Genomic DNA, 13,652 nt, shown 5'->3' with positions numbered 1-13,652 from the left:
TAATAAAATTCTTCTACTTTAAACAAGCACTTTCACCCATCCTATGACCTACTAAACTAAGTTGCAACGAATAAATTTCATTTAGCTATTTTTTGACATTTTGGTTATTTTTGCTAAGGTATCATTTGGACTATTTAGAGCTTTTTTGGCTCCCTTATCTTGCAAAGATATGAAATGCAAAAATACTATGGCAATTCATAAACTTTCAGTGACTGATCTTTTTGAAGAAAATCCTGTTGCAAGATTCTTAACTATACAAAATTATTTATATATACATATATATAATTACAGTATTAGTTACCACATAAATACCTATGACTGACCTAAGGTTAACCTTTGAAATAAGAATATAAAGAAGAAATTAATCAGCTGAAGAAAAAAAATTATTTTTCTAAAATCTTCAAATTCAGATATCATCTCTGACATAGCATTAAATCACTCCTAACCATCTCTGGAAATACCTTCTTGAAAACTGTAATTATTTTAGAAATATAGGAAGTACAGTTTTTTTCTAAATATTTACTTGGAGTCACAAAATAACCAAAAGTGGTACTTTATATATTTGTACAAGTTTTTCTAAAGGTTGCATTATCTGGGGTATTTCTTTTACTTATTATAAAAATACCTGGTACACTGTTCTGAAAGTCTTCATACAGTGTCCAATTGTACTAAGCACTTTTAATGGAAACGGAGAAGAAAATGCTTAAGTATTTGGTATTATGTGTTGTTTAATCAGTTTCATTTGAGGAATTTCTCAATTTCTTCTCCATACTTAAGATGGTCAAGTACCTAAAAAAAAAAAAAAAAAAAAAAAAATCACACAGGATCTTTTCCACAGCACTTTCAATTTGAGATTTTCTTAAAATTTCCATAATTTTCTAGAATTTAAAATATCTTCTGTAATTACCCTCTTCAAATTAAAAAAAAAAAATTTAAGATATTGGGGGAAAGGGGATAAAAAGACTACAACAAAATATAACAATTTGAATCAACAAAAACTTTATTACACTTCACTATGTACTAGGTATTGCGTCAAGTCTATTTTATGGTATAGTTGTTCTGCACAGAACATTTCACATCAACAAAATATACCCTTGCTCAGAGAACTGAGAACAGAGGTCAGTTAAATTCTGCTTGCTAAATCCTCTCCCTCCCTACAATTTATACTCAAAATCTATCGCTTCCTTGTCATGGATTACATATAACACCCAAATAATCTGTAGGCCCTGCTACCACCATCAACCTGCAATCTCAGTCTTCACTGCCAACTCCATATTCACTGGTAACAGCTTTCTGTCATCCCTTTCCACTGGACCATTACAAACAAACTCCCTACATCTTCCCTTTCTTCCCAAATAGTCCTACTTCTTCTGCTTCAACAAAATCCCAAGTCCCTCTAAAAGCACTATTTCCTTAGAAATCTTTTCTAAAAGGAGTACTACTCTTCCTGGTCTTCCAGACTCATGAGGAAAGGATCACATTTGCAAACCATTCTTATTTAATGCTTAACCTTCCTCTTTTGAACAAATTAGTCATCAAAAATATCACTCTCCCATACTTGGACACCACTTCCTATTGTCCTCCTCAAGACAATCTTGCACTTTTCTTGGTAACAAGTGGCTCATGGTTTCACTCTCCACCTCATTTCCTGCTTTCCTGATTTTTCTAAGACTGTGGCTTGAGACCCAACGTCCATCTCATCTTCTCTATTCCAATGCCTTTTTCACTCTGGACTGATAATTTGTTCAAGATCCTCAAGTTCTGAAATCCCTCCTTCTGATCCTGAATCCTTGCATTCTACTTCTCTCACTTGCCCGTTCCTGCAGAACCCGCTCTAAACCCTGCTGCAAACTTCCAGTCCCTTGGTCATTCTTCTAAGAATCCATTAACTTCTTGCTTCCTTACTCAACCCCAAACACAAACCCAAGTAACCCATTCCAAAAATGCCTTGCAAGGATCTTTGACTTCCTCACCTACTTGCTCATTCTATCAATTAGTGATAAAACCCAGTACCTGCTCTCTTTGTTTCTACTCATAAACTGTCTGACGGCAGGGAAAGTTATAAAATGGCTCTGGCTATGTACACTATTAAGATACACTATATTACACTATACAAACACAAATGCACACTTTAAAAATGTAGGTTTACTCCATGAAATAAGGTACCTCGTCTGTTTCTCACTGCCATATCTCCGGTACTTTACCGTCATTAAGTCACACACTGTAGGCATTCAATTAAATTTGTAAGATGAATGTACTGCTATGTACTCTGTTGGCTTCTTAATGAATTCCCTAGTGCGATTATTCCAAGCACTTTTTCTATTTTTCCCAAGTGTCAAATACACTTGTCTCCTTTACAAATGGCCCAATCCTCTAATGAGGAAACCAAAGGTCTTCTAACATGAGTTAACAGAATTGCCCTACATTTTTATTCCATCTTACCCATCTTCCCTAACATGTTAAAAAGAAAATTGTCTTATAACTGGTTTTATAGTTCTTTTTATTTACTAAATGCCTACTATATCACTCTAGTGTTAAAGAATAACACACTCACGGGACACCTGGGGTGGCTCAGTCGGTTGAGTGTCCGACTTTGGCTCAGGTCATGATCTCGAGGTTCATGGGTTCAAGCCCCGCATCCAGCTCTGAGCTGACAGCCCAGAGCCCGGAGCCTGCTTCGGATTCTGTGTCTCCCTCTCTCTCTCTGCCCCTTCCCTGCTTGTCCTCTGTCTCTCTCTCTCTGTCTCTCTCAAAAAAAACATTAAAAAATTTTTTTAATTAAAAAAAAGAAATGCACACTCACATTTGACCTTTCCTGAGTTCAATTTTTCTTGTCCTATTAGTCTCCCAATTAACAAAAATACTGAGAATACTAATAAAGATACAAGTCAACTGCCAATCTGTATTTTCTCACTATAGTTGGTTTAGATCATAAGGGAGCTAAGGACGTATCTGCTTTCCTGGAAAGCAAGGATATATTCTATTTTGAAAATGGGTTGTCTTACAATTTCAACATGGAATTAAATTCAGACTCTGACATTTTTCTTAAAAGGGCAATTATTTCTAAAATGTTTTTTAAGAAAAATTTCTTCTGACCCTCATCCTTTAGTCATTTAATTTCTAAACTGTCCTTAGGAAACAATTACTTAACTTTTCCTAAGTGAACTTTCATTGACTTTTTTTTTTTTTTTTTTTTTTTTTTTTTGCTGGTCAGAGAATATCTTTAAATAACCAGCATCTGACAATGCACTGAGCATAGAAACTAACATTTAAAGTACTTTTAGACCCCTAAAAAAAAAAAAAAAAAAAGCAAAACTTCAGCCAAGAGTAAATATCACAAGCCTAAATAAGTAGAGGAATTTGTGAATAAAAAATAGAAAGTCAATTAATAGAAAAGTTATAGAAAATGACTTAAGATTAAGTGGATTTGGAAAGAGAGGCTATCCAATAGCTGTTACAGGACAAATTCAAACACAAATGGGCTGAAGAAATTCTGTGAAGACAAAGACATTTCAAAAGGCAGTGCTTCAACTATTCCACTATTTAGTAATTAGGAATAACATGGCTCTTTTCTGGCAAAAGCATGGAGGCAGACCAGAGTGGCATGCCAAAAAACAAGGCAAACAGGGCAGCAAACGCAGAATGTCTGTTTACTAAGTAGAGAGGAACCTCAACCATGCAGCAGTCTCTGCTATATAGTCTTCAACTATAACACAAAGGACGATGACCTACATAATTAGGTCAAATTACCTGTTTAAAACTAGTTTTAAAGCTCAGAAACGGCTCCTTCTCTGCTTCACACTTCAAAGCTGTTGCCTGCTTGTGATTTAAAACAAAAAAAGTCACTTTAGTAAATTCTTTACTTACACTATAAGGTACAGAATAACAAATACTATATTTATAGCCTAAAACATGTTTAGAAAAATGAACAGAAAAGGAAAAATCCAACTTAGCAATATTTTAGACTGGTTACCTTACTCCTCTTGGAAAACTATGATATACTTAAATGATTAAATCTTCCAAACAACAATGTGGTACATTAATATCTACTTTGGTACATAATGAAAATGATTACCCTAATTTTCATGTAAACATCCAAGCCAAAATCAAGTCATTAACTTTCTGCCATTGAAACTATTCTAGAGCTTTGCATTTCCAATGATGAAAAAGGTTTACTTGAAAGCTAGCTACTTAAAAGAAAATAACCTTGTCACGATATACACACATGTTTACCTTCTGTTCAAAAACTCCTTATAATGGTTTCCAGGACTCTCACCGGGAAGGTGATAGGGAAAGAAAAGAGCAGGTGCACGCGAAGCTCTCTAACACCCACCCACTCCGGTAACCAGAGAATACCAGAAGGCGGAGTCTGGAAAGCAGTTATGAGGCGGGGGTGATAGGGGCGCCCAGAAAGCCCGCTTCTTCCAGCGCCAAATTACGATCCGTTACTCATAAGGCACATGACACAGACCTCAAACCGGTGAAAAAAGGGGGGAAAATAATAAAGAAAAAAAAAGGAAAAAATCAGAGAAGACGAGCTCCCGAGAAGTGAGCCGCAGGATGAAAAGTTTGGATGACCCGCCTCCCTAGCAGGGCCTACTATCCAATCCCCAAACACCATTTCTGCAAAGCAAGCAATGTTTCCCGAATCCCACTTGGCATTTAGTTTTCCCCATCTTAGGCCCTTTCTAACTGGACGTGCAGAAGGGAAACAATGCGGCGGGGGGGGGGGGGGGGGGGGGGGGGTGCTAAATTAACATTCCTCTCACATGTATAAACCACCTCTTTGCCAAAGTCAGGAAGCCTCCCCACCCCACCCCTAGCCTTTTTGCTCTAATACCCAAGACAGCAAAAATCCGCTGCTCAAAAATCCCAACCCGAAAGTCGCGTCGCTCCGCACCTGGCCTTCGGCACCCAAAATTCTGGACATCGAGAGCGTCACACGATGGAATTTGGGAGTGGGGTGGGAGGGGGCGCAGCCACGTACACTAAGGCCACTAAGGCCCCTAGCTGAGGAGAACTCGAGCCCTGTCCCTGGCAACCAAACCACAGCCCCCGCTCCGCTTCCTCCACTTGGCAAGGGACGTTCCGTAGCACCCGAGACGCAGGGCGGCCCCCCTCTCCGGAGCCAGAAAATGAGAGGGGCGCGGAGGCAAGAAGGGGGCTCGGCAGTCGCTAACGCGTCCCTAGGTGCTCACCCGGAGATCGCGGCGTTTGGTCCGGGGAAAGGGGCGTGAAGACCCAGGAACCCACAGAGAGGTGTGGGCCCGAGGCCAGGGCCTACAGGGTCAAGTGTCCCAGAGCCGTTGCTCTCCCGCCCCTGCGCCGCGCTGCCCTCGGTTGCCAAGGGCTGGGGACGCGCAGCATTACCTGTAAACGAAGCAGCCCCTCCTGCCAAGGGTGGAGTGGCGGCCAGGCCCTGCGACCCGCCACCGGCAGGGGTCCTCCCTCAGAGACCAGAGCAGGGAGCGCCCACAAGTTCCCTGGCTGCCTAGGGCCCAATGGCCGCCTTCTCTACCTTAGCTAGTCGGCGCCAACCGCTGCAGCCACCGCCATCTTAGGATCTCATTGTGGTGGGAGAAGAGGGGCGGGGGGACTGCAGAGGGGGCAACGCGCCGTGAGACTGCGCCGTCTCCTCGGCAACGGCCGCGCGGGGGCGAGAATTCGCCCGGGCGGGAGCCGCAGTGCGATCGACGCTCTAGGCTGGAGTCATGTGACCGCCGAAGTCTTTGGTGTCACCTCGGGCTCTTTAGCCTGGCGGTGACTATACGAACAACCAGAGACTACATATCCCAGAATACCAACTGGATCCTGGTTTATGAGGCGCCCCCGCACCTCCTCCACGAGAGGGATAACTACAAATCCCGGCATGCTGTGAGATCCCGGCGCTGCTCTGTGATTGGGAGACTCCGGGCCTGTGCGGAAGTAGATTGAGCCCCCTCCTTAGCTGGAAAACCGGAACCTCGTTCTGGTTTTTCGTGTGAGTGCCTGCTCCGGACTCTAGCCGGAAAGAGGAGGAAAGACGAAAGTCGTTCCTCTGTCCCCTGTCCACCTACATCCGAGTTACTAAGAGATGGAAACAGAAGGGCCTTTACGATGTAGTCCTGATTTTACACGGTAGGCATTAATCATGGGAAGTTAATTGGCCAAACCACTTAACTGTATATAGCTAGTCAGCGGGAGAATCCTAAATGTTAGTAATGAACACCACCTTGGACTAATGTCCCAGTTTTTGCTTGGAAGAACCAGATGATTTCAATCAAAATTTAGTAGGAGGAAATTTCGCTTAAAACTAGTGTCTGAATTCTCTTTTTATTGATGCTCCTATCTCAACGGTACCTCTATCGAGAATGAATTGATAGGTTCTCCGTAAAAGTTCGTAATTCAACTGAGTGAATTCTAAGATCTAATTGGCTGTATTCAATTCATGAATTGAGCAGCATCCCATGTACCAAATAGAAAGGAGATCTATTGGAGCGGTAGAAAAGGAAAGTTTTTTTAAAGGCAGAAGGGGTGGAAAAAGGAAATTATTAGCAAAAGGTGCATTGTTTCTGGCAAGGTTGCCTTCCTATGTAGAATAGAAAGGCCTACCAGATGGATTACTAACCTGTTGACCAAGTAATTCCAGGTTGACTAGTTAAAGGTTACATTTCTGGAGTGTTGAAACTGCAGTCAGGTTAGGTATTAGGTCTTGGTTTTCTGATTTGGGGGTTGGCACTCATGATTCTATTGGGGGCCTGCTGTTTCCTTCTTAACATTCAACACATAACACACGAAAAATGTGATGGTGACTTTTAAGGCCTTCAGTGCCCCTCTCTGAAAACGTAAAACACCTTCAGTTTTACTTGAGTGCAAGGGCATTCTATTTTTAGACAGTTTGTGAGATGGGTTTGTTTTAAGCAAAATAGAAGGAGAAGGAATAGACATTTAGGTTCCAACAAGTTGTTCTCATAACCAACAGAAATTGTTCAACAGCCAATTAATAGAACCATATCTCAATACATAATTGAGGTAAATAAAGCTCTTCCTGAAACTATACCCAGGCTCAGTCTCATTGCTATGAGACTTTATTTGTCATATATGTTTTAATACATTCTGTGTGTCTAACATTGATGATTATTTAGGTAACACATAGTCCCTGCTCTTGAAGGGCTCATGTTCTAGTGAATGATGGAAAAATAGGATGTATAAATAAATTCTGTCTTGTAAGAATACAAAATGCTGTGGGCATCCAAAGGACAGCATGCCCTAGGCCCCATTTTAATTCCCCCACTCTAAGATCTTGGGCAAATTATTTATCCTTTCCTCAATTGCCCCATCTATAAAATGAAAGGGAGGCAGTCATGTTGCCTACCTTGTGGGGATTTTTTTTTCAAGTAATGTTTATTTTGTACAAGGCCCAAGTGAAACATTTTCTCTGTTGTGATTTTCGTCATTTTCCCAACTATCCTGAAGAGATTGATTCTGCATTCTTTCCATTTTACAAGCAAGAATTTAAGTAAATTACCAAAATTCTGACAGCTCCAAGTGGTAGAGCCTTGGTGAAAGTGAGGTCTACTGTACTCTTTGGAGGGATTTTTTGGTTAACTAAGAGAATGAGTGGAAAAAATTACTGGCACACGGTAAGGCTCCAAAACATTAGTTGTCATTATTATTATCACTATCATCATTTTGTTTTTATACATGTTTTTATTTTTAAATATGTAGAAGTTACTCTCATTAAAACCATTCAAATGAATTTAAAAGCATTACTGAAATCAACATTGTCATTATGCCTTTTAAATTTATGGTCTCTAAAAAATGTCAAAATGCTATTATGCCTGTTTAGTGAGGGGAGTAGTCTGAGAAATTTTTGTGTTTAAAAGACACGCTCCGGGGCGCAGGTCATGATCTCGCGGTCTGTGGGTTTGAGCCCTGCATTGGGCTCTTTGCTGACAGCTCAGAGCCTGGAGCCTGCTTCGGATTTCTGTCTCCCTCTCTCTCTGCCCCTCCCCTGCTCATGCCCTGTTTCTCTCTCTGTCAAAAATAAATAAACATTAAAAAAAATTTTTTTAATAAAAAAATAAGAGACCCTCCAACTCAAATATGAGCATTACTGATCTTAGCAGAGAACAGAGGAAAGAAAAAACCTGAAAAACTATAAAATTATTCCAGACTTCCAAAAACTTAACATCTAATTCAGAAAATAAACCTAGTGCAAATGAATCGATTTAGTATCAGTAGTGTATGAATATGGCAAATAAATGATACAGACAGTAAGTGCTTTGGGAATTCAGAGAGATAATATTGATATATTGCTTCGAAGATAATGATGGCTCCAGGATTTCTGTGTAGAATGAAATTAGGGGCAACAGTCTGGGGGAAATGTAGATGGGGGACATGTGTGGCCTCTCAGAGATAACACATTGAAACTGTATCTCAGTTTCCCACATTTATGAACAACTTAACACACATATTAAACATGAGAGAGGGGGCGTAAGCGGAAAGGGGCACATTTCAACCACATAGTACAACCAGAATTAGTGATGCGTAATGCAGAAACCAGCCTGGGTGAAGTAGAGGATTCTTACGGGTTGCGGAATGCAGAGGCAAGAGAGGATAGCCAAGACTGATGAACAGGTATCTGTATGTTTGCTACAGACCGTAGAAAATCTTAACTATCAATCGGAAGAGAATGAGCTTTGTTCTGTAGATAGTGGAAAATCGCAGTGAGGCTTTGGAAAAAAACAATGATATAATGAAGTAGTTATTTAAAGAATTTAATCTAGTGGCAATGTTTAGAACAGGCTAGAGGGAGGAGCAGAGCAACAGGCTCGGCGGGTGTTAACTGGCATGAAGTAATTAAGGCCTGGCCTAAGGTAGTAGCAAAATGAATCAGATCAAGGAGTTGGATTCTGATGGCGAACTAAGTCAGTTGTCATGCTGTGTAAAATGGCATTTTTTTCTGTTTTTTTGATCTGCCATCTGACACTGACCAGGGGGTGCTTACAGTGTAACATTTTGTGCTATCTCATTTATCTCCTTAATGTGTTCAGTGTTCTCTATCCACAGATGGATTTACGTATGGTGAGAGCAAAAACCCTGCCTTTGGGAGTTCTTTGTATCCCAAATGCCTTGCAGAGTTCATTTACTGTATTTTGATATTCACTAATTTGGCCTTGGAAAAGAACTGTTTTCGCAGTACCTAATTTTAACCTGCAGGTGGTGATAGAACTTAAAGGAAAAAAATCTTTAGTGGCCACCCTTCTATTATACTGAATTTTATGATTCTTTTTATATGTGATTTTTTATACACCCAAAAGAATATATGACATTTATGTAAATTATAAAGTACAATAACAAAAGAAACACCCAAGAACCCACTACCTAACCTAAAACATAGAATATAATCAATCTATTTAAGGACCCCTGTGCTTTTCTCCAAACTCATTCCCCTTTGCAAACATAAATATTATTCTGTATGATCTTGGTGCTATCATTCCTTCATTTTTTCATATAGCTATATGTATATATCCCCAAATAATATATTGTTTAGTTTCACTGTTTTCAAACCTTATATAAATGATATCATACTGAATATATTCTTGCTTGACTTGCTTTTTTGTTCATTGTTTCTGAGAGTCATCCATGTTGGTGAGTGGAAACACGTCTTAAGAGCAGAATGTAAAATTAATTTTGGAATATTTCTAAGTTTGAACATAAATGATTTTATCTTTACTCTTCATACTAGATTTGTGGGTTCAATGGTTGAAGAAATTGTATAAACAAGGGATCACTTGAAGAACTGTGACCTAGTTCTTATACTTTTGGGCAAAATCTAAGCACTTTACTTCTCTCCCTGAATCCAGCCCAGAGTTTCTCAATCTTGACATGATTGACATTTGGGGCTGGATGATTCTTTGTTGTAGAAGGCTGTCCTGTGTTTTATATTTAGCTGCACATCTGACCTCCTCCCACTAGATGCCTGTAGCACCCTGCCTCCCCAATTGTGACAACCAACAGTGTCTTCTGAGATTGCCAAATACCCCCCACCCAAGGAGGGTAGAGCAGGGGGTGAGGGCAAAAGCTCTCCTGAGTGAGAAGCGCTGATCTAACCTTTGCATTGAGAAAAGCATGCTACTCAGGATTTTTCTTAGGTACCTCTCTTGCTCAAAAACCTAAACTTATGAATAATTAAATCAATTAATTACTATATATAATCGTATCAACTAATTATATCAAATCCACATACATAAGTAATGTTTCAAGGCTCTTCTTACTTTCCTCCATTCTCTCCCTATCTAATTACCATGCCATCTCTCATTACTGCCACTTCAGACTTTCTATGACTAGGTTCCAAATACCGAATTGCTGCTCTCCACATACAATGTTAGTGTTTACCCCAGTCTGAGCTGCCCTTTCCTCCATAACCAGTTTATGTCCTCTTCTTTCAAAAGTCACTCATTCAATACATGTACCCTTGTATTTCAGACTATTCTGTCCATATTTGCTCTTCATCAGTCTTTACATGGCTCGGCTCTTGTAGAGTCTTAACCACGATACCCTGTTTCTTACATTTTTCTCTATATATTTTTGAAAGGTCTATATATTTACCCCACTTGCGCTACTCAATGTAAACCTCATCAGAGCTGCAATAGTGTAGTTTTGTGTGGAATGCTTGCTTCCCAGGACATATCACGTTGGGAGGGGGTCAAATAAAAGGATATAATAAAAAACAGGCCCCTGGGTGGCTCAGTAGGTTGAGTGCATCTATCATTTGACTTTAGATCATGATCTGACGGGATCAAGCCCTGCTTTGGGGATTCTCTCTGTCCCTCTCTCGCTGCCACTCTCTCTCTCTCTCTCTCTCTCTCTCTCTCTCTCTCAAAAATAAATAAATAAAGTTAAAAAATAATTTAAAAGTACAAAGAAAATAATCTATAGCTTATTTCCTAGCCTCCTATCACCCCTACAGCATATAAGATTGAAAGTATTAAATATATTTGGATAAATATTGTTAATTAAGGGGAAAAATCAGGCAATTAGGTGGGACGATTCCCAAAATAAGGAAATATAGGCTGATAGAGATTTCCTAATGCAGATGAAGAATATTAGAAAAGTATGAAAATAAATCCTCAGCTTTTACTTTGAAAACCCTATTACTGAAAATACAATTATGTGAGGGGCACCTGGGTGATTCTAAGGTTAGGAAAAAAAAATGACAAAACATATGTGAACCCAGATTTACCAGGAAAGAGGTTAGAGTTCTCTTTCTTTACCACCAGAATACCAAATAATTTTCAGGGTTAAAAACTGGGGGATATTGGGTGGCAGGATGGACAGTCCAACCTAGATAAGGAAAAATGTAAAATCCTGACAAGAGGTAGGGCAGAGATTGACAAACGTTTTCTGTAAAAGGCCAGATATTAAATACTTTAAGTATTGTGGGCCACACAGTCCCTGTTCCTACTACTTAGCTGTGTGATTGTAGGGTGAAAGCAGCCAGACAAAATATAATGGGTGAACATAAATGTGTTGCAATAAAACATTATTTTAGGATACTGAAATTTAAATTGCATATGATTTTTCCATGTCACAAAATATTAATCATCTGATTTTTTTTCAACCATTTAAAAATATTAAAACAGGGGCACCTGGGTGGCTCAATCAGTTAAGTGTCCTACTCTTGATTTCGGCTCTGGTCATGATCTCACAATTCAGGAGATCGAGCCCCGAGCCTGCTTGGAGTTCTCTCTCTCCCAATCTCTGCTCCTCCCCCACTTGGACTCTCTACCTCAAAATAAATAAACTTAAAAAACAATATTAAAACAGGCAGTGGGCCAATTTAACCCATGGGCCATAGTTTGCTGATGCCTGGCACGGAGTACCCAACTTTTAAAATTTTTAGATAGTTAATGATAGATCCGAGAAGAAATTAGCAATGGAAGAAAATACATTTTCATTACTTTGCAGGATGGTCATTTTACAAAGAATCATTTGAACTAATGAGGAAGGGAGGATATAAAGCAAATGTAACTGAACATTTGTAGGTATTAGTTTATACTTTTTTCTTATATATTCTGTTTTCCCCTATCCTGGCTAGTTCCAGCCACATGTTGCCTCCACAAAGGATTGTCACAGCTGCAAATACCAGAAACAAAAGATACAAGTTTCAGACATAAGAAAAAAGATTAAAATTCGAGCGCTTTCCACCCCTCACAATTTGCCTGAGTGGAAAAAGGAAGAACTGATGGGAAATTCAAAGAATTTTTTGCTTTGCTCTGCATCTCTGCAAAGGAAGAAGAGGAAGGTACAATCTGTGGGGATTGATGACCGACGACAGAGCCTGGAAGGCTCCATGGCTACAGCAGAGACAGGTGGTTACAGTGGCACTCTGCAAAGCTCGCCCACCACAAGCCCTGGAAGTCACATGCAGCCCTGGGAGGAGAGATTGTGTGACATAACGGATCAGGAGTAAGATTAGGTCTCTCCAAGCCTATCAAATACAGTCTTGAAATCCAATTAGAAAAATAAACATGTAAGTTTGTGGCATAGAAAACATACCCACTTTACTTACCTAGTTCAAATGTCTGCTACCCGAGTGTCCCCAAGTCTTCAAAACTGCTGGAGTAACCATATCTCCGTCACATATACAGCAGGAAACCTAATCTCAATGCCGACATCTTTTAGAACGCTTGGAGCTAATGGCTTTTTGTTTGTTTGTTTTCCTATTATTTCCTGCTTCTGCTGAATTCTTGATTTCTTTTGAGTCTGGCTTCTTATGGCGGTTCTTTTTCTCCATCCCACATCATTTCCAAGGCAGAACACAACCTCTTTTGCTTTGTTTTCTCAAAATCCCATGGAAACAAGGCATCTCTGTGTGGTATAGTGCATTCCACTGAAAATTTGGAGTTAACGGTATAAGATAGGGGAGAAGAAAGAGAAATTTATACCACAGCTATTTGGACACCCCTGTTCTTTTTTAAAGATCTTTGGCCGTAGCCCAGAACTTCTCTCTGGCTGCCTTTTATCCAACTCCCTGTCATATTGACACATTCTTTCTTCATATCCTATTCCCCAGTCTTATCACTTCCCCCTCTTGACCTTTTTCCTCCTAGGTTACCCATGAAAACTCCAAATTCTTCACTAATTTTTCATGGACAGAACAATTTTGTTTTCTTGGTCTTGCCTCTGGCTTATCCCAGCTAGACCCACTATTAAAATGCTCTTCCTCTGCTGCACTGATATTAGTCTGACTCATTTCCTCAGCATGGAGCTCTGAGAGCATTATGTCTTTGGATGCTAAAATCAATTGCATACTGTTCTTCATTATCCTGATTAGCAGAAATTGTAAGAAGAGACATCTGCCTTTCCCTGACATCTCCACCCCCAGCCATCAAGAATGGAGTGGGGGGTGGCTAAGTTAGTTCTCAGAGCCAGTCTTCAGTCCAAACCCATAGTGCAGAGAGGAACAGAGACCATGTCCAGTTTTACAGATTGATCGGTCCTGGTTTTCATTCTTGTTGCTCTTTGTTACACTGCACCTTGTCATTCCCACATATCTGGGGCCACCATTATTCTCTGCGGTAGTGATTCTGCTTCTGGTCTCAGAAGCTTCCCATGGACTGTGTGTGTGTGTGTGTGTGTGTGTGTGTGTGTGTGTGTGTGTGTGT

The 13,652-nt window shown here is 40.0% G+C and overlaps 1 protein-coding gene and 1 long non-coding RNA gene across 26 annotated transcripts in view; one reads left to right on the top strand and one right to left on the bottom strand.

Annotated features, from left to right (window-relative positions):
* The window catches only part of PCM1 (pericentriolar material 1), a 91,677-nt gene extending 78,109 nt beyond the window's left edge, over window positions 1–13,568 (bottom strand). For 18 of the 25 annotated variants that reach the window (XM_049631732.1, XM_049631726.1, XM_049631737.1 and 15 more), the window contains exons 1-3: window positions 5,371–5,601; window positions 3,751–3,819; window positions 626–789 (exon numbers count right to left, since the gene is read on the bottom strand). The gene's annotated coding sequence lies outside the window, so the exon portion shown is untranslated. Of the gene's footprint in view, window positions 1–625; window positions 790–3,750; window positions 3,820–4,233; window positions 4,689–5,370; window positions 5,602–12,556 lie in introns of those variants that run through there. The other 7 variants (XM_049631730.1, XM_049631727.1, XM_049631728.1 and 4 more) reach the window with 7 other exon arrangements.
* On the top strand, window positions 5,708–13,216 carry LOC125923441 (uncharacterized). Its single transcript, XR_007458039.1, has 2 exons — window positions 5,708–6,117; window positions 12,083–13,216. It is a non-coding gene; the product is annotated as an uncharacterized LOC125923441 (long non-coding RNA).
* Window positions 13,569–13,652: the final 84 nt, after the last annotated feature.

This window comes from Panthera uncia, chromosome B1 (genome assembly GCF_023721935.1).
Source record: "Panthera uncia isolate 11264 chromosome B1, Puncia_PCG_1.0, whole genome shotgun sequence".
Classification (NCBI taxonomy): Eukaryota; Metazoa; Chordata; class Mammalia; order Carnivora; family Felidae; genus Panthera; species Panthera uncia.
Note: the sequence above shows the minus strand (reverse complement) of the source record. Positions and strands in the feature narration are given on the sequence as shown.